Source organism: Oryza glaberrima, chromosome 6 (assembly GCF_000147395.1).
Source record: "Oryza glaberrima chromosome 6, OglaRS2, whole genome shotgun sequence".
NCBI lineage: Eukaryota > Viridiplantae > Streptophyta > Magnoliopsida > Poales > Poaceae > Oryza > Oryza glaberrima.
In genome coordinates this window covers 1,294,425-1,313,313 of record NC_068331.1, presented here as the reverse complement: position 1 = coordinate 1,313,313, position 18,889 = coordinate 1,294,425, and the positions used below count along the sequence as shown (strand labels likewise).

Here is an 18,889-nt window from a genome sequence, read left to right as displayed (position 1 = left end):
TATGGATGATTTTATTTTATATATAGTGGAGTTATTATTTGCCAATATGCAATTTATCATCAAGATTTTGAAAAATTGAATATATAAACTTATTTTAATTATACATTTCGATGATTTATTCTTGATTTTCTTAATGATTACAAATTATATATGAAGAGATGCTTCAATGGGAAGGCTCGCAAGCCAGCTTGATCTGGCTCGAGCCAGGAAACGAGCCAAGTCGGGCTCATGTTTTAGCTCGTTTCCCGAACCAAGCCGAGCCATGCCAAGCCTAGTTTGTTGCTAGCCATTGCAAGCCGAGTCGAGCCAAGCCAACTTGGCTTGTTTCCACCCCTAGCGGGGACTATAGATGGCCATATGGCTCGAGGCCCGCGGCCCGGCCCAAGCATGGCATGGCCCGACTGGGGTCATGCCTGTGCTGGCCCGGCCCAACAGTCGGGGCGTGCTTGGGCTGCACCCTCGGCACGGTGGGCCGGCCCGGCACGGCACAATCGAAGAAAAATAGTATAGGGATGCAAAATAGACTTAAATAACCATAAGAGGCAAGGCCCAAAGAGAAGAGGAATACAAAATAAACTTATTTTCCAGCCATATGGACACAACCCACAGAGTTGAGGGACGAAGAATAGACTTATTCTGTGGAGAGGCACGATGGTAATGATCATATACTCTCTCTGTCCCTAAATATTTGACGCCGTTGATTTTTTTAAACATGTTTGACCGTTCGTCTTATTCAAAAAATTTAAGTAGTTATTAATTCTTTTCATATCATTTAATTTATTGTTAAATATACTTTTATGTATACATGTAGTTTTACATATTTCACAAAAGTGTTTGAATAAGACGAACGGTCAAACATGTGCTAAAAAAGTCAATGGCGTCAAATATTTAGGGACGGAGGGAGTATATGTCATCCCTGGCTTGCTTGTTTCAGCTAATGCCAATACTCTTGTTTGTACATGATAGCAAAAATACCATCAAACAAATCACACGGTATTTAAAACTAATCTTTAATTTTAAATTTTCCATATTTTGTAACAACAAAACTATAATTATATGAATCAAATATTAATCTAATAATATTATTTTTATCAAATAAAATTTAATTTATAATAAAATAACTGTTGGTCAAACATTTAAGATAGTTGAATTTTAAAATACATGCACGTCTTATTCAGTGAGACAGAGGGAGTATCAAATTAGTGACAAAATACTACTCAATCCCACAACCTTATAATACAAATTAGTATCAAATTTTAAAATACACGTCTTATACATGCTTGACACAACCGAAAGCAAGCACAAATAAAAAGGAAAAAAAAAGAAATCCCACAGGAGATGGGAAGCGAAGTACTCCCTCAATCCCCAGAAAAAAAAATCTAATATTGGATTAGGTCTTCCTAGTACAATGAATCTGGACACCTCTTAACTAATATAAATATTCGTATTTTTCCTTTCATCACATCCGTGACCGCGTATAATTTTCATCCGTCATGGCGCTATTTTTTCCACCGCATCCGATTTCTCAATCCAAATCGAAATCGGAATCATCACAAAATAACTGAAACCCAAATTCCCTCAAAATAACCCAATCTTGTAAACATCTACCCCCAAATCCCCTCCACGATTACAGATTATGAACAAGAATTGCACATCCACAGGTAACCAAATCCCCATCCACATCCATAGATTAGGAACAAAAAATCCACATCATAAATCAAGAAGAGGCGATTTACATTGTTTCAATTATCCATCAACGTCATCAACAACAACAGAACCATGTCACAGATCAAGAACCATGTCACAGATCAAAATCCTTGTGCCATATTAGACATTCAACAAAACAAGAGCAGAACCGAACGGACTCACCGCCAACACCATCGTCGATCTCCCTCTAAGCCGTGGTCACCCTCGAACCGCACCTGCCATGCGGCCATCAAGGAGAGGGGGGAGGCCGCCATTGCTCGTCGGAGGATGAGGCCGTCACCAACGCCACTACTAGCTGGAGGCCGAGGCCGTCGCCACAGCCACTGCTCCGTCGCGGATCCGGCGTCCCCTGGCTTCAAGGCGGCTAGATCCAGCACCCAACGCGGCCGGCGGTGTGGTACAAAGGCAGCAGGAGGCACGTCGGGTTGCAGGCGACGTGCGGCGGCGGAAGTGCTTGGCGCGGTCGTCGGGCTTGTGGACGAGCTCGACGCAGGACGGCAGCAGGGATGGCATCAGTCCTTGCGGAGGCGGCGACGCTTTCTAGACGGGCGGCGGTGTCAAGGCGACCGGCGCATTCAGTGGCGGCGCGGCTCTAGAGCCCTTCCTCCCGCCGGATCTGGCGGAGGGAGGGCGCCTCGGGTGGCCGCCGCTCCTCCCGCCGCACGCCGCCAACGCCGCCGCAAGCCGCTGCCGCAGAGGGGAGCGCGCGGCCATCTCCGCCGATGCCGCCTCCCACCACTGCCGCCGCTAGGCCGTACCGTCTCCACCCACTGCCGCCACCTGTCACCCGCCGCCTCCCCTCTTGCGCCGCTGCCTGCCGCCTCGGTGAGAGGAGAGCGAGAGAGAAGACCGAGAGAGAGAGGAGAGGAAAACAAGAGAGAATGAAAAAAAATCGGCTCGTCACCAAACTGCGCCGTCGAGGAAGCTCCATCTAACAGCAGCAAGGAGAAAGAGGACGGATCAACAGCAGCAGCAACGATGTCTTGGACATGTGGTGGATCTAGCCGGCGATAGGGAGAGAGACGGAGAAACACAGGAGAGAGCCATGGTGGATCTGGCTTGTGACAGGGAGAGAGATGGAGAAAGACATCTCTATATTCGATTGCAGGGTCCGATCCCTGGCTTCACATTGGGCCACGTGGCACAAGCGGGATCTTGGGTTACCTCCCCTAAAATCGTGCCACGTGGCCTTCATCTTTCCGCTGCTCCGCCCGCTCAAAAAAAAAATTGGGCGAACTAATCGAGCGTTCTAGAGGCTGAGAGGTGGTGGAGGAGCCGGCGGTGGCGCGAGGAAGATGCATCGAGCCGAGCTCATCCACCCCGCATCAAATAAATCACTAAGATCACTAAAATCAATCCTAATCCCCAATCAAACAAATCACAGAACAACAAACATTGAAAAACAAACATTGAAAAACATCACTAAAATCTTTCACTAATATTGAATCTTTCACAAAAATCATTCACAAAATTCAGAGGGCGCCGCCACTGCCACTCATCCCACCGCCGCGCCACTCATCCCACCGCCGGGCCACCACCTCCTCCTGCCGCCGGGCCGCCGCCGCAAGCCCTCCCTCCAGATCCAATGGAGGGAGGGCGCCGCTACATCTCGTCCCGCCGCCGGGCCACCACCGCCGTCCTGCCGCCGGGCCACCACCATCGTCCCGCCGCCGCTAGGCCGCCACCGCCTCCCCTCCCGCCGCCGGATCTGGCGGATGGGAGGGAGGAGAAAATGGCGCTAGGGTTTCGGGCGGCCGGGAGTAAGGGGTTTTATTCCCCGATCTCCACGCTCGGCCATCCGATCTAAACCCTAGCGATCGGACGGCCGGCAAGACTCGGCCGGCTAGGGGCCACGGGCCGAACGGGCCAGATCAACCAATGTCTGTTTTTGGTCCCTCTGGGCTGAAAGGAAAAAAAGGAAGTCTGTTTTAAGTCCCTGTTCAAAAGAAGTTTTACATTGAGTTTGTCTTTTATGAGAGCGAAGAGAAAAAAAATGTTTGAAAGTAAATATGCAAGTATTACATATAAAAGAGAACAAAATATTGCAATTTTGTTTTCCGTATTAATGCTTCTACAAAGCTTAAAATCTTTACATATAAAAGAGAACAAAGGGTTACTACAGGTTAATCGTTCCTCAACCTTTTCAAAAGTCATTAATAGTTTCTTCTAAATTATGATGTTTACACGTACCCTCCTCCTAGAGATAGAGATAGACACTAAACATTATGCAGAGGAAAAGAAAAAAAATTCAGATTTGTGATTTTTTTTACTAAAATACATCAAATTTCCTTAGGATATTTGGAAATATTTTAACCTACGATAAGTTAGTATAAAACTATGCCGAAAGAGCTCTTGGCCCTTCGCGCCTCTGCCGTTGTTGATGTTGATCTTGCCGCACCTACCCACAGATGAGGCTGAGTGGATTCCATCGTGAGGTGATGGCTTGATATAGTGAAAGGATAAGAGATTTATCTTTTTTCAATTTAGCCTTTTGAGTTTATTAGTATTAAGAAAAGTCTTTGATTCAAATGATTTCTTCCATAAAAGCCCTAAAGTTTATATATATTTATTTAAAATTATTCTTTGCATAACAAAGGCATCCTAATTTTCCATATCGTTCTGTACTATCATCCTGAAAATCTATGGAACATGTTTCACCCTTCGAACAAACGTTTTGAAGAGGTATACCCTTTCGTACCATATTTTTCAAGATCAATGTTCCACATACCACATTTCAAACATTTATTTTGCTTTCTTTTATATATAATTTAAACATTTACAAACATAATGTTTTTATCAGGTTAAAAGACAAAATTTAAAAACTGCTTAAAGATCTAATCAAAATATAACTCTTCAACAAATAAATAATGAATATTACATGTATTTACTATATAAATATGGTTTATGCCAGCCAACTACGCGCATATTTTATATTTCTTTTGTTTTTTATTATATTGTTTATCTTTTAACTTTAATTGTGTTATCAATCAGAATATAAGAATAGATCAGCTATGTAACATGCGGCTCCAATAGCTAGCCTGATGCTTGATCTGCACAACTAAGATGAACATTAAAATCATTGTCCAAATTATGTTAATCTTAGTATAATATGTTTATCATTAAATAAACATTCCTAGATTTCTCAAAACATAAATATCAGAAATTCCATTTCATGTATACATAAAAAGTAACATGATAACATAACATGAGAATATTTATACATTCTAAATAAAAATAAATAAATTATAATATCCACAAGTCGTATTAGTTGGCGTGCCAACGACGCGCTCATTTTCTAGTGAGAGAGAGAGAGAGTAAACGAGACAGCGAGAAAGATAAGGCTCTCCGGTGGTGGATCACGATATTTTCTCTCCTCACTAAAAAAATACGCTATTTTCTCCTGTACGAGCTTCAGTGTTTTTTAGAAAAAAAAATACTACGACCTATACACTTGTTAAAGCTGCGTTCGTTCCATACAAAAGGAGAAAAACATTTAGCTCACGTAAAACAGGAAAGGTAAATTAAGTATTAATTATTATAAATTTAAAAAATAGATTTATTTGATTTCCTAAAATAACTTCTATATATTAATTTTTTTAAAAAAATACAGCATTTAACAGTTTAAAAATTGTGCTAAAGGAAAATGAGAAAGTTGAAGTTTAGAGTTGAAGAAAAGAACATTGTATTATAAATTGCGCTAATCCATGGAATTGAATTCCACTGACAAAAAAAATGAAAAAAATGGATGGCTGCCGGTGCCTTATATCCTCGATTGGCCCGCCAGCTTGGTTTTCGTATGTGCCTGCTTTTTTTAAAAAGCACATATAATATATTATAGGTTTTAAATTAACCGATACCTATAATATTTTATAAGTGCGGCACCTCTTAATATAATATAACTAATTAAAATATTTGTAACTTTCCGATCATTACCTTGTGCGTCAACGGGTGTGGCTAATGGGCGATCGATCGCTTGGAGCGATCGATCCCCATCCCCCTTATACGCTCTCTCCCCCCTTCCTCCTCCCCTTCTTTTCTTCCTACTACACCATAAATTTTAAAAAAAATAAAAAAACAAAGTTGAAAAAAATTATATATAGAAATACTATATATAAAAAATATTTGAATTTAAATTCAAATTTGAAACGGGTATGTAAACCTTTGACTTATAAACTTTGGGTTTATAAACTAATATTTGAATTCAGATTCAAATTTGAATCAGGTATGTAAACTTTTGACTTGCAAACTTTGGGTCTATAAACTTTAGGTGTATAAACTTTAGATGTATAGAAATACTATATATAAAAAATATTTGAATTCAAATTCAAATTTGAATCGTATATATAAACTTTTGACTTGTAAATTTTGGGTCTCTAAACTTTAGGTGTATAAACTTTAGATGTGTAAACTTGAGGTGTATAAACTTTATGTGTATAAATTTACTAAAATAGGAAAGTAATGCGGCGTCAAAAAAGAACACCACATGGAGGAGGGGGTGATGGATGTGGGGAGGGCCGTAGGGGGACCGATCGCTTGGAGCGATCGATCGTCTCTTAGGACTTTCGTTCGTCAACGCATTAATTTTTCGTTCGTCCCCTCCCCCTAAAAGAAAATCCCTCGTCCGCAACGTCCGAGATGAGAGTCCAAGACAAAAAGGAAATCATCCAGAGTCCACATCCACAACAAAATGCATGAGCGATTTAGCGAAAATTCATCGCAAACATAGACACAAAATCCATTAGGACATCAAGTGAAAGAGGAAAACAAACAAAAACATCACCGGAAGTCGCCACCACCGTCGTAGCCGTCGGATCCGACGCGGGAAGCCGCCGCTACCGCCACGCGTGTAGCTGTCGGATCCGCCGCCGTCAGATCCACCGTGGGAAGCCATCACTGCCGGCGGATCGGGCTGCGGGAAGCCACTGGCACCGTCGTCACCGTCGGATCCACCGCTGGAAGCCGCCGTCACCGGCGAATCGGGCCGCGGGAAGTGGCTGGCGCCATCGGTGCCGCCGGATCTACCCGCGAGAAGCCGCCGTACTAAGAGGCGCCGCCAAGAGGGGAGGAGAGGGGAGGGGGAGCGGCGGAGGAGGAGCGGCACCACCAGTCGGGAGAGGGGTGGGGAGGGGAGGGGGAGAGGTGCCGCCAGGAAGGGGGGGGAGGGGGAAGGGGAACGGCAGAGAAGGAGCGGTGCCGCCGATCGGGAGAGGGGAGGGGGGAGGGGGAGAGGTGCTGCTGGTCGAGGAGGGGCTGAGCGTGAGGAGGAGCTCGTGGTTGGGGGAAGGTGTGATTAGGGTTAGTGGTTAGGGTTTTGATGGATTTAGAATCGATCTGAGCCATCCATCAAAATGAATGACTCATATCGATCCCGCGTCGGGCTGATCTCCATACTAGGCCGTAGCACTACGCGCGCTTCATGGGCTGGGCGCGCAATAGCAGGCCGATATGGTCTAATGGGACTTTCTTTTTCAACTTTTTTATTTCTATATGGAATATATTTTTTTGAAGGGCTCATATCATAAAAACTAAATCCTAATCATCTAATATTTTTATATTTGTTATAATTTTAGTTTACCCGTTGCAACGCACGGGTATCTCATTTATTAAAAATGTTTAAATAATAAAAAATTTCTTGACCGGTCCCCTCTGCTCTTTTTTTTCTTTATCCTGTCCGCTCTTTTTTTTATTCTTTTTATTTTTTCCCTTCATGTCTAAACTTCTTTCATTTTTTATGTCTACTTATTAATTTTTGACCTCAAATACAATTTGTAAATAAAAAACAATGCTCGCTCTCACAAAAATAATATGATAGATTTTTACGATTTGTTAAACTCCACACATTTTCTTCAAGTAACAATACACAGGTATATTCTCACAATTGCAGAGTGGGTATAGTTTAACAGGATACGTTTCTTATGGTGGAACCAGTCAACCTAGATTAAAATCTTTGATTTGACACGCGTGCTCGAGGCGTTCGTGGTAACTTAGTCAATCTCAATGCTCGTGTTGTAAGTGCGTTTGTACTATGTCTTTCTAAATATATATATATTCTCGCAAATCAAAGTGCATTGAGTACAAAAATTCCACTCGTATTTTATTAGACTTACCTACATAAAAAATAAATATTTCCGTTCGTGATACAAATTTTCATCCGTCACCTTTTGGGCAAAGGCAATCACATTTTTCGTCCATCCATTTTCTCCTATGCTACAAATCATTCAAACTAGACATCATATATATTCCGCAAATATAGAGCAGGTTATTTATCTAAAAACAAATATTTTTTTAGCAGATTAGTTGTCTAAACCAAACAACACTTGTTATCACTATACACACTCCATAATCACCTGGTGCAACGCACGGGCACTTTTGCTAATCATCTAATATAATAGATTGTTTTTTTTTTTTTGCCGGATGGAGGGATTTCAGGAAGCGGAAATCACACACTGACTGACGCGACACACGACGTACGTAGTACAGACGGGGAATGTGGGCGTGTGCTACTGCTACACAAGTTCCTCTTCCTCCGCCTCCACTGGCAGCAGCTCGTCGTCTTCCGTGCGCGTGCGGGTGATGCCGGTGTGCGTGGCGAGCGCCCAGAGCATGGTGATGAGCTCGACGCCCTGCACCAGCGCCGCCTCGTGCGCCCTGGCGTGCTCCTCCACGCTCGACGGCGCCATGTACACGACGAGCTCCACCCACAGTTTGGCCACCATCTTCCACACGGCAGCGGCATCCTTGTCGGCTTCGTCTAACAGCATCTTCCCCAGCACGGCACCCTTCTGGACCATCGTCAGGCTTGCGGACGCGAAATCCGGCTTGAACTTGTCGGCGATCTTGTGCACCTTGTCGCGCCGGCTCCGCTCCGACAACAAGTAGTAGCTCCACCATGGGCCGCCGACGGCCTCCTTGATCTGCTCCTTCATGTCGCCGTAGACACGCTCCGTGCCTTCGCTGTGGTCCGGCAGGAGCTCCGGCTTGAAGGCGACGAGGTAAGCGCAGTACCTGGACAGCCTCGCCGCCGTCTTGCGGTTCCGTCGTTCCTTGTTGGCCGTCGTCTGCTCTGTGGAGACGGAGTGCGGGGTCGTCGTCTCCAGGAGGGTGGTGGCGATGTGCCACACAAGGATGACCTCCGCGACGCCGCCACCGCTGCTCTCGCACGCCCACGCGAACCGCGCCCGACAGCGCCGCCCGGCCGTTGCTCAAAGCACCGCCGTCTCGGAAGCGTTTGAAGATGGAACGCTTAGCTCGCCTGGGAAGCTTGGCGGTGGGCAGCGCGAGGGCGGAGAGGCCGCCGCCACATATCCCAAGGAGGGAGAGCTGCTTGATGTTGATGTTGCTCGGGTAGCGCCTGAATTTTCTGGAGAGGAAGAGGACGAAGCGGGCGGCGGCGGGAGATTGAGAAGTGGGCTTGGGGGAGTAGGCGTGGAGCAGCGAGACGGTGAACCAGTTGGAGACGAGGAAGACGAAGATCTCGGACGCCTCCTCGTAGGCGACGGCGATGAAGAGGATGTAGCAGATGGTGAGATCGATGAGGGTGTAGAAGGCCTTGGAAGACGTGGTGACGTTCTTCAAGAGGCACTTGATCGTCTTGACGACTAGGCCTACGGATAGGACCGAGCTGTCAGTCCATACGCTGTTGAAGGCGTAGAGGATGCCGCCATTGCCGCAGAGGACGATGGTCATGACGCAGAGGGCGACGACGATGACGGGGAAGAAGACGTAGTTGACGAAGAAGAAGTATGGGCTCGCGAGCACGACGGGGAGGACGGAGTGGTAGTACTCGGTGAGGAAGGTAACCTCGTCCTTGAGCACTTGGAACAGGGTCACCGCTGCTGCTTGTGCTGGGAGTGGGAGGTCGTCGCCAACGCCATTGTTGTTGTTGTTGTTGTTCTTGTTCTTGTTCTTGTTCTTCTTGTTGCGGAACAGGGTCACCGCTGCTGCTTCTGCTGGGAGTGGGAGGTCGTCGCCAACGCCATTGTTGTTCTTGTTCTTGTTCTTGTTCTTGTTCTTGTTCTTCTTGTTGCAGGGGCAGAGGGCATCGAAGATGATGCTGCGGCACTCGGTGGTCTCTGGCTCGGTTATGGGCATGTTCTCGAGGCGGCGGCGCAGCAGTTTGAAGAGCGCAAAGGAGAGGCAGAGCCTCTTGAGGTTTGGGTGGTGGTGGGTGGCCCAGATCTTGCCGACGGTGAGGACGTCGTCGGTTTGGGCGACGGCGAGGTTGAGCTCGTAGCCGCCCGGTCCGGGCCTGATCACCATGTTCTCTTCTCCCATGACGGCATACCTGCACTGGTCCAACGCGGTGGCGGTGTCCGTGGCCGCCATGTAGGAGGAGATTAGGCGGGGGTTCTTGCCGTGGGCGAAAGAACGCTTGGCCATCTCGGTGATGACGACGCGCTGCACCAGCTTGGCGGCGCAGAGCACCCATAGGACGCCGAAGATGGCCTTCTTGCCGGAGGCCTTGACGGTGAAGAAGACGAGGTTGCCCATCCAGAGGACGTTGTAGGCGTGGGTGACGATGGTGGAGTAGCTCTGCGTCCCGCTGCCGATGATCACGGCGCCCTCCACCTTCCTTCGGAGGAGCTCGACGAGGAGCATCCATGTGAGGATCACCCGCGCCAGCAGCGACAGTTCCTTGTTGTTGTCGCTGTCGCCGGCGGCCGGTTTGCTGCTGCTGCAGTGGGCGCCGCCATTCTCGGCCTCGGACAAGAAGTAGGACATGACGGGGACGAAGAGGTTGAGAGAGCCGGCGAGGAAGAAGCGGACGGTGGGGTTGAGCACGGCGCTCACCCGACACCCGTGATATGCGGCTGAAGAGGTTGAGGTCGAAGAAGCCCGCGGCGAAGATGAAGATGAGCGCGGAGATGCCCACCACCGATGCCTGGTCGCCATTCTCGCCGTAGATGGCCGTCATGTTATACACGAATTCCACCATATTGTTATCTGTACACTGTGCAAACACCACACTACTATTGCTGATTATCGAAATATTGAATGCCATTCTCTTCAATTCGTCGATCTTCCTCTTAATTCTTGTGTAGCTACCCTACTATTCGATCTTCATCTTAATTCTTATGCAGCTACCTGCTAGTAGCTACTCCCCATCTTATAGCTAGCTAGCGCGCTGTGCTCTATTTGCACCAACCAATTACAACGCGTCCGCACAGGGAAGACCAATACGGCGCTACTAGAAAAAACCATGATGACATTTTTTTTTTTCAGGCGGATAGGTCTCTCGAAGCTAAATGGCCGCCTACGGAAATGACTACCGAGATTGTTGATTTTCGCAGGCGGATTTCTTAAGGGCTGCGCATGCAAAAACAATAAACGGATGACATGGTTAAATTTAGATGTGATAGTTAGCTCTGCTATAAAACAGTTTAGAGTGAAACTTGCTCTCACATGTATTAGCTGCCTCCATTTATGACATAAAGTCCTAGATGTAACGTCATGCGGACAGAAATGTTATGCTTATTAGAACAAGTTTAATGCTATAGCCAACTGATAGTTCTAGAAAATCTACAACTAATCTAATAATCTCTCTATTATACAATAGTTTCATATAAATATATCATTAATACTTGACTCATCTCTTGTACACACGTAATATCTTGGAGCCCCCACCTTTTTTCTTTATCCTCTTCTCTTTTTCTCATACGTGCTTCTAGTTAGGCCCCGTTTGACACAACTCTAGCTACCAACTCCAACTTACCTAGAGCTGAAGTTGTGCCAAACGGTACAGATTCGGAGTTGGCAGAGTTGCTCCACAAAATTAGACTACAGGGATGGAGCTAGGTTTTTACTGCTCCACAGCTCCACTCCACTTCAAAAGACTCACTACCCTTAAATTTTTTAAGTATATTTACACAAAATACCACTGAATTGAACTACCCCTTCCCACCTCCTTTCCTCCCGTTCTCTCTCCTCCCCATCTTCCTCCCAAGTCCCGACCTAGCTGCGGGCAGCGGCAGCATCGGCGGCAACAGCGAGCGCATGCCGGCAGCACTACGATGGCATCGACGGCGGGGCGCAGGCTCGGAAGGCGTCGCGCGGGCGGGCTGACCGGCGACGGCGGCGGCGACGGCAGGAGCACGAGGGCAGCAAGGCAGGGTCGGCAGGCGCACGCGGCGGGACAACGACGGGCGGCGCGCGCGGAGACGAAGCACGGCCGGGGGCCTGCGACGCGCCTAGGTCGGCGAACTACCGACGGCTAGGATTCCTTTTTTTTTCAATTTTTTTTTTAAATTAGCCAAACACTTTTCAACGAGTCTCCAACTCCAACTAAGAGCTAGCTCTCACTGGAGTAGGAGTTTGGATCTAAGTGTTGGAGTTTAGAGCCCTCTCAAACGGGACATTAATTAGCTTATAGCCTGGTATTTACGTGCTCTTAGAGAGTACTAACAATCATCATGCTTAATGCTTAATGAGCTTTTTCTCAGTAGATGCTTAATTAATGTGCTTTATATCACCGTGACTAATATCTTATTCAGACTTTTTTTCTATCTCCAACTTTTACTGGAGTAGTAGTACATCCTAGGAATCTGATCTGTGGATGTATATCTTCCTGGTCTTTAGAAATGGGTTGGATGTTTCCGTAAACGCGTGTATGGTGTATTAATTTTCGGCGCAGCTATCAGTTTCTCTGAAAATTTATTATCAATAACCATAAAATTACCATATTATAAAAATACTTTTAAATATTAATCTATCCGAAAAAAATACATATCGTTGGCTTAATTTTTAGTCAAGAAAAATACAAATATTGATTTTTCAAATACATGCGTGTCTTATATTTTCCAGTAAAATAAATATTAATGAAGTATGTGAAATTAAAAAGAGAAAAAAAGTGATTGGGTGAGAAGAGAAAAATAGGTGAAGAAATTAAATGGAAGATTATTGTTATCATTAATTGGATGCTAGACGAAAATTCAGGAGTATAAATTTTTTGAACGAGGGAGTACAACTAGATCTAGTTGAAGTTTATTTGATCGTTGAGAGAAAATTTAAGCATCCAAATGTTTATACTAGTTGTGGAGGATATATAATAATTAAGTAATACCATCTGTGTTCCAAATAAGTGCTACTCTAGCATTTAAATTTTATTTTACCATTCAATTTTTTTCTCCAACCCATTGATCCTTATTCACCTTTTTTTATACCCTACGCCCAACTACTTTCCGACTCTTATATTTAGATCATTCTTCTTCCGTGCTCCTTAGTGCTAACTTCTACTTCCTCCGTCCCATAAAAAACGAATCTAAAACCGGATATAACATATTCTAGTATAATAATCTGGACATATATATATCTAAATTCGTAAAAATAGGATGTGTCATATTCGATACTAGGTTGGTTTTTTATGGGACGGAGGGAGTACCTCCGTCCCAAAATAAACGCAAGAGAGAGTAACAACTTACTACTAATTAGCACCAGTAAGAATAAACTTTCATACGATGGAATTTGCACACCAGGCGCATCATGTCCATCATGATGATTGCCGTACGACGTGACAGATCGCGTGCATGCACGTGATTGACAGCATCAACATCGCGTAAACAAGGTACTCCCTCCGTTAGTTAGGATTTTTTTTTTTTTAACAGGGGGAGCACTTCCTCTCTAGAATGCACCCCCCTTATCAGAATTCAAGAGTTGAGCATAGTTATTAAAAAATAGGTAGAATTAAATACAAGAGGATTGTGATTGGATAAAAAGTAAAGGTAGGTGAAAAAATTAAATGAGGATTGTGATTGGTTGAAAAGAGAATGTTGGTGTAAAAGTGTTGTTATATTTTAGGACAAATTCTAGAGGCTAGAACTTGTTATATTTTGGGAGGGAATAAACATTTTTGAGGTAGACACGAGTATTAAGAAAAAAGTAGATAAAGATGATTGAATGAGGGTTATTGGTGGAGAAGAGAAAGTAGGGAAATATAATGGTTATGATTGTTAGAAGAGGGTTAGTGAAGAAATAGTTTTATTTTGGAATAAGTTACTCTGCTAAAAATAACTATATTTTGGTATGGAGACATTAGTTTGTATTTTTTTTTGGTAAACAAGTTACCAGTGTTGTGGTACAGTATAGTTAATCATTGTAATCACTTTAATTATTTGGACCAGATAGAGCTAGCTGGAGTAGCTGCGTGCGTATATTCAAGTATTAAAGTAGCACGCAATTCATTGCTTGCGCGTGTTATATAAGACAATTAAAAATTAAAGTAGTTCTGTACGCAGTATCGATTCAGACCCTTTTTGAAACGTGCATATTATTCGTCGCACTATTGTTAGGGCATATCAATATATATCATAAAAATGATTCAAATTCATAGTATTAGAATGTGTGTTTTATTTAACTAAAACCTCTTATATTTTGGAACGGGGCAAGTACAATTAACATGGAAAATTAAAATTTTAAGGAAGTCTAAATAATACAGTAGATTTTTTTTTTGGAAAAACATATTTTAGAAACATGCTTGGAGCAAATATACTATAGCAATAATCCGGTGGAGACCATGAAAAGAAGAGGGGCCAGTCTTCATCAGCTTCTGCGAACACGAATTTGAATAGTCTATGGTACACATGTTTTGTCATGATTTTCTTTTACTGCACACTTATTTATAACTTCCTAAAATATAGGAGTATTATGTCAAAAAAATTTTATTATAAAATATTAATATTATTTTTATCTAACAAATTGAAATGCTTTACATATATTAATCTACTATCTTTAATCCATATAGCTTGAAAATAAGACTTTATGTTCCCTCTTTATGTCAAATCACCACAATAATAAAAAAAGAAAAACATTTCAATTTTAAGATTGCAGTTCATATTATAAGAGAGAATTCATTATATGCCACTGAGTTTGCCGCAGGTCTACAATTTACCACTGATTTTGTTACGTTCTACAATATACCATCGACTTTTGCTTAACTTCTATGATTTACCATCGTCGTCCGGTTAGCCTCCGTTAATAATGCACATTTATGTCCAAATGACCAACATACCACTGGGAAAAAAATTCCAAAATTTGGATAAAAATTTTGAAACATCAAATTTTAAGTTTTTGGCCAAATTTGGGATGTTTACAATCTTATGTTTATAATATGATATTTCAAAATTTCAATCTTATGTTTATAATATGATCTTATGTTATGTCAGTGCTATTGAAGGGATAAAATTTTTAGAATTGTGGACTAAGAGTAGGAAAAGGAGCAGTTTTGGGATAAAGTTTGACCCTAAAAATTAACTTATTTTAGGACGATGGGAGTAAGTAGCTAAGAGTTAACCTTACATTTAAAAACAACTGTATACAAAATACATATATGGAAACAAAACCTAAGAGTTGTATATCTAATCCAATTATGCATGCTTTTCAAATCAAACTCTGAGCAAAATTATGTGAGAAAATGTATATACTATGCGCGCACATGATTTATTAGTACAAAAAGGATGATGTTCTGGATAGCAATTAACAGATATACAATTCACATCTTTAATTTCATCAAATTAATTAACCTTACATTTACAAATAAACATGAAAATATAATTATTTTTGAAGATATTCTAATGAAAAATCTACTACTGGTAGTCTAGACTCTAGAACATTCACTTTGTGGGTCCCTTATTAGCTACTACCTAGCTAGGGGCATATTATAATTATACTAGTATTGCATGATACGTTCAGCTAGCATTACAAAGGCGTGCAGGCCTGCAGGTGAGGGTAGCAGCTAGCGTGGGCAGGCAGCTTAGCCATGCCGAATCATCAAAATCAGCAGCATCAGCAGGAGGAGGAGGAGGAGGAGGAGGAGATGATGATCAACTACCGGAGATTCCGGTGGTACGAAGTGCTGCTAGGTTTTGTGGCCGCCGTGGTAGCCATGCTGGCGATAGCGGTGTTGGTGAAGGCCGTGATGGTGATGCGTCCCCGGTCCAAGCCGTACCTGTTCCAGATCAGAGTCATCCACGGCGTCGTGCCGGTGAAGCTCGTGCCGCCGTTGCCGTTGCCGCCGACGTCGATTCTGCTCTACTTCCACATGGGCGCCTCCAACCCGATCACCAACCGGCCAAGCAATCTCAGCTTCACCAGCATCACAATCACCTTCAACAACTTCAACACTTCTACGCCTAAAAGGCTTGAATTTAGAGTCGACGACATCGTCGGCTTGATGCCGGGGAACGCCGCAGATGCGTACTCGACGTTTAAGTCGGACAACGCGGTGGTGGACCTGGGCAACTACTTCTTTGAGGAGCTCAAAACTGGTCAAGACACCTTTGTCGACATCAGGCTCTATTTCAATCTCATCACAGAGTTTTTGCCGTTCAACAGCACCGTCGACGACCGGCCTGCACCCGTCCCCCCACCAACACGAGCCTTCGTCATATACACTTGCTATGATGTCTTCCTCAGTCTCGTACCCGAACTCATGGATACCTCCAGAAACATTGGCAACGACGACATTCCTTGCACTTATACTTCCTCAAACCAGTACTAGTATAAGATGTGATATATATTCTACTACTATAAATCTAGACATCGTGTCTATCTAGATTTGTATTATTCTGGTAGTATATATTAATTAATATGATTGATTGATCTCTTTCATTCCCATCAGGCAAACTGGATGGTGTTGGAACAAAACCAACGAGTGTTGCTCTCGTGTTAATGTGAATCTTCTGTTCCTCCCCCTTCTGAGGGTAGCATTTACATATTTATACCCAGAGGCTTACAAAGGAAGTTACATCATTATCCCTAGCCCCCTAAACAATTTTAAGGTGGCTGACAGGTGGGCCACCCAATGTGCTACAGGTAAAATCCACAGGGACAGGGGCGCGACTGTGCCCATTAAGGAGGCGGTATGGCGCCTCCCTTGGATGATAGCTATTACCCGGGTAATAGTATGCTCCGGGTAATAGCCTGCTCCGGCTCTCACCTCGCCAACTGAGCCATGGTGTCAGAGGTGGTTGATGGATGAGTAGTGCGCTTTAATGGTGCCTCATGCTCCTTGATAGGATCCATCCTTGGCTCTGACTCCAGAGCCCCGAAGAAGACTCTGGAGCCCTTGAGTTGGCTCCGGGCGTCCGGAGCCGGTTGTCGTATCTGGGTCACGGGGAAGCCCATATAGTCCCTCCAGAGCCATCGCCCTCCGACCAAGCCAGCTCTGTCGGGCTCAGTTGACGGCCTAATCTCCGGAGATAGGCTCCCCAAACCCGCGGCTAGGGCCTCCCCAACAGAGGCCCTGGCTACTTCGGGTACCCCGGGGGAATGGCGCATGGGTCGAAGCCCTTCCCCCAACAGTAGCCCCTTGGGGTCCTTCGCCTGTGTCAACGGGCAAGGGCCTCGTAATCAATTTGGAAGCAAGACCGTTGCGCCCCTTGTGCTGCCTTGACCGTCCCACGAACGGTCGGTTGGGTGCCTCGATTGCGCCGCCTCTGGCGGACTTGTGCATATGATTTCTTTCCTAGCAATGTACTCAGAGTAATGGAGTTATCTCATGAAGCCCCTACCATTTATTTGCTAGCTGATTTTTAAACCAATATTTATTACAATAGTTCTTAATGGACTATGCTTTGGGTATCATTTAGATTCAACATTCTGCAAAGAGCTGATTGCTTAATACGATCTGGTTTTGTCTTTACTCCTGCAGATTCAAATTACACACATTGCTGTCATTGGGGCTCTCCTATAGCCTCTCATGCTCCGAAGGATCCCTCGATGTTTCAGTTGGCCCACCGAGAGTATATGTGATAGCCATGTTTGCCGTGTGGCTTTTCGTATGGGTAATTTGCTAGGACTTCCAAAGATACAGTTGATAATTTCTACCAATTTTAGTGTGCAACCTGATTTTGGCCCATATAATAGGTTTTGACATAGTTTGAAAAGTTCAATATTATAAAGGACCTCAAATGACTAGATTAGAGGGATAGGGGGTGAAAAATGTGAAATTAATTGACATCTACAATGAATGAATTTGGTGATGAATATACCTCTGATTAAAATAGCCAAAGCCAATTACTTTCGGATAGAGAATCCCAATATTTTGATACGGCAAGTGTGAACTTGTGAATTGATTCTCTCATTTGTTCCATCCAGTCATTATGGCGTTTTTAACACTAAAAACATCTATATTAATAACTGGAGTACTTTTTTAATCTATGATTTAAGTGTTGTTTCTCCTGTATCATGTCCAATGAAACAACAATAGAACATATTGTCTTGGTGCATGGAAGCTTTACATAATGGCTTAATTGCTATGAGTCCACTATAAAGGGATTTTTTTCTTTTGTGATGTGGAATCCATCACCCTTTTTGTTCATTTGCTTCTGTTTCTAAGGATCATATCTTTACTGTTTGATTTGCAGTATGAAAACAAACTTTGTTAGGATAGATGAGCACATTTGGTTGTCAATAGTCATCTAAAAAAATATTCCTTTATACTACTTCATTCATCGAGTTTTACCAGTAAATTTTTTCAGGCGTGGGGATGCACTGCTAGATAGTAATGGCATGTGCAGTTCTAACCTTCTCATCTACCTTCATTATAATTGGTTCTTCTTTGTGCTCTTTAGGTGAGAGAAATAATGTTAATGTTGAGAAATAATGTGCAAGGAACATTTCTTGTTTGACTAGCCACCACAGGTGAACACTGACAGGGTGTAGGCGAACAGAAGGCGCACTACTACAAAAATTGTTTTTCTGTACGAGGGCGTCGGTAGGTTCCATGCGGGCCGCTTGTGGCGGCGCCTGCAAAAACCGCACCCCCGGGGGCGGGTCGATGAGCCGCATGCGAAGATCCATTATCGCATGCGGCTGCTTAAGACAGCCGCATGCGATAATAGGTTTATTTTCACATGCGTCCGTCTTAAGGGGCCGCATGTATTAGGGCATGCGGCTACTTAAGACGGCCGCATGCGAAAATAGGCCTATTATCGCATGTGGCTGTCCTAAGCAGCCGCATGTGATAATGGATCTTCGCATGCGGCTGGCTTAAGGGACCGCATGCGATGATCGGCCATATATGCTCCTCCAGGCCCGAGCTTGACCATTTGAAAACGAAGCTCTCTCTCTCCTAAAGCAAGCACCAATTAGGGGGGGGGGGAGATTTTCAACTCGAAATTTTTGCTTGAACTCTATACGAAAGGTGAAGAATTCTCTCTCATCCTTCATTTGGCTCCATTTTTTTTAT

The 18,889-nt window shown here is 44.1% G+C and overlaps 1 pseudogene; it reads right to left on the bottom strand.

Annotated features, from left to right (window-relative positions):
* Positions 1-8,132: 8,132 nt before the first annotated feature.
* On the bottom strand, positions 8,133-10,736 carry LOC127777569 (uncharacterized; annotated as a pseudogene).
* Between the last annotated feature and the right edge of the window lie 8,153 nt (positions 10,737-18,889).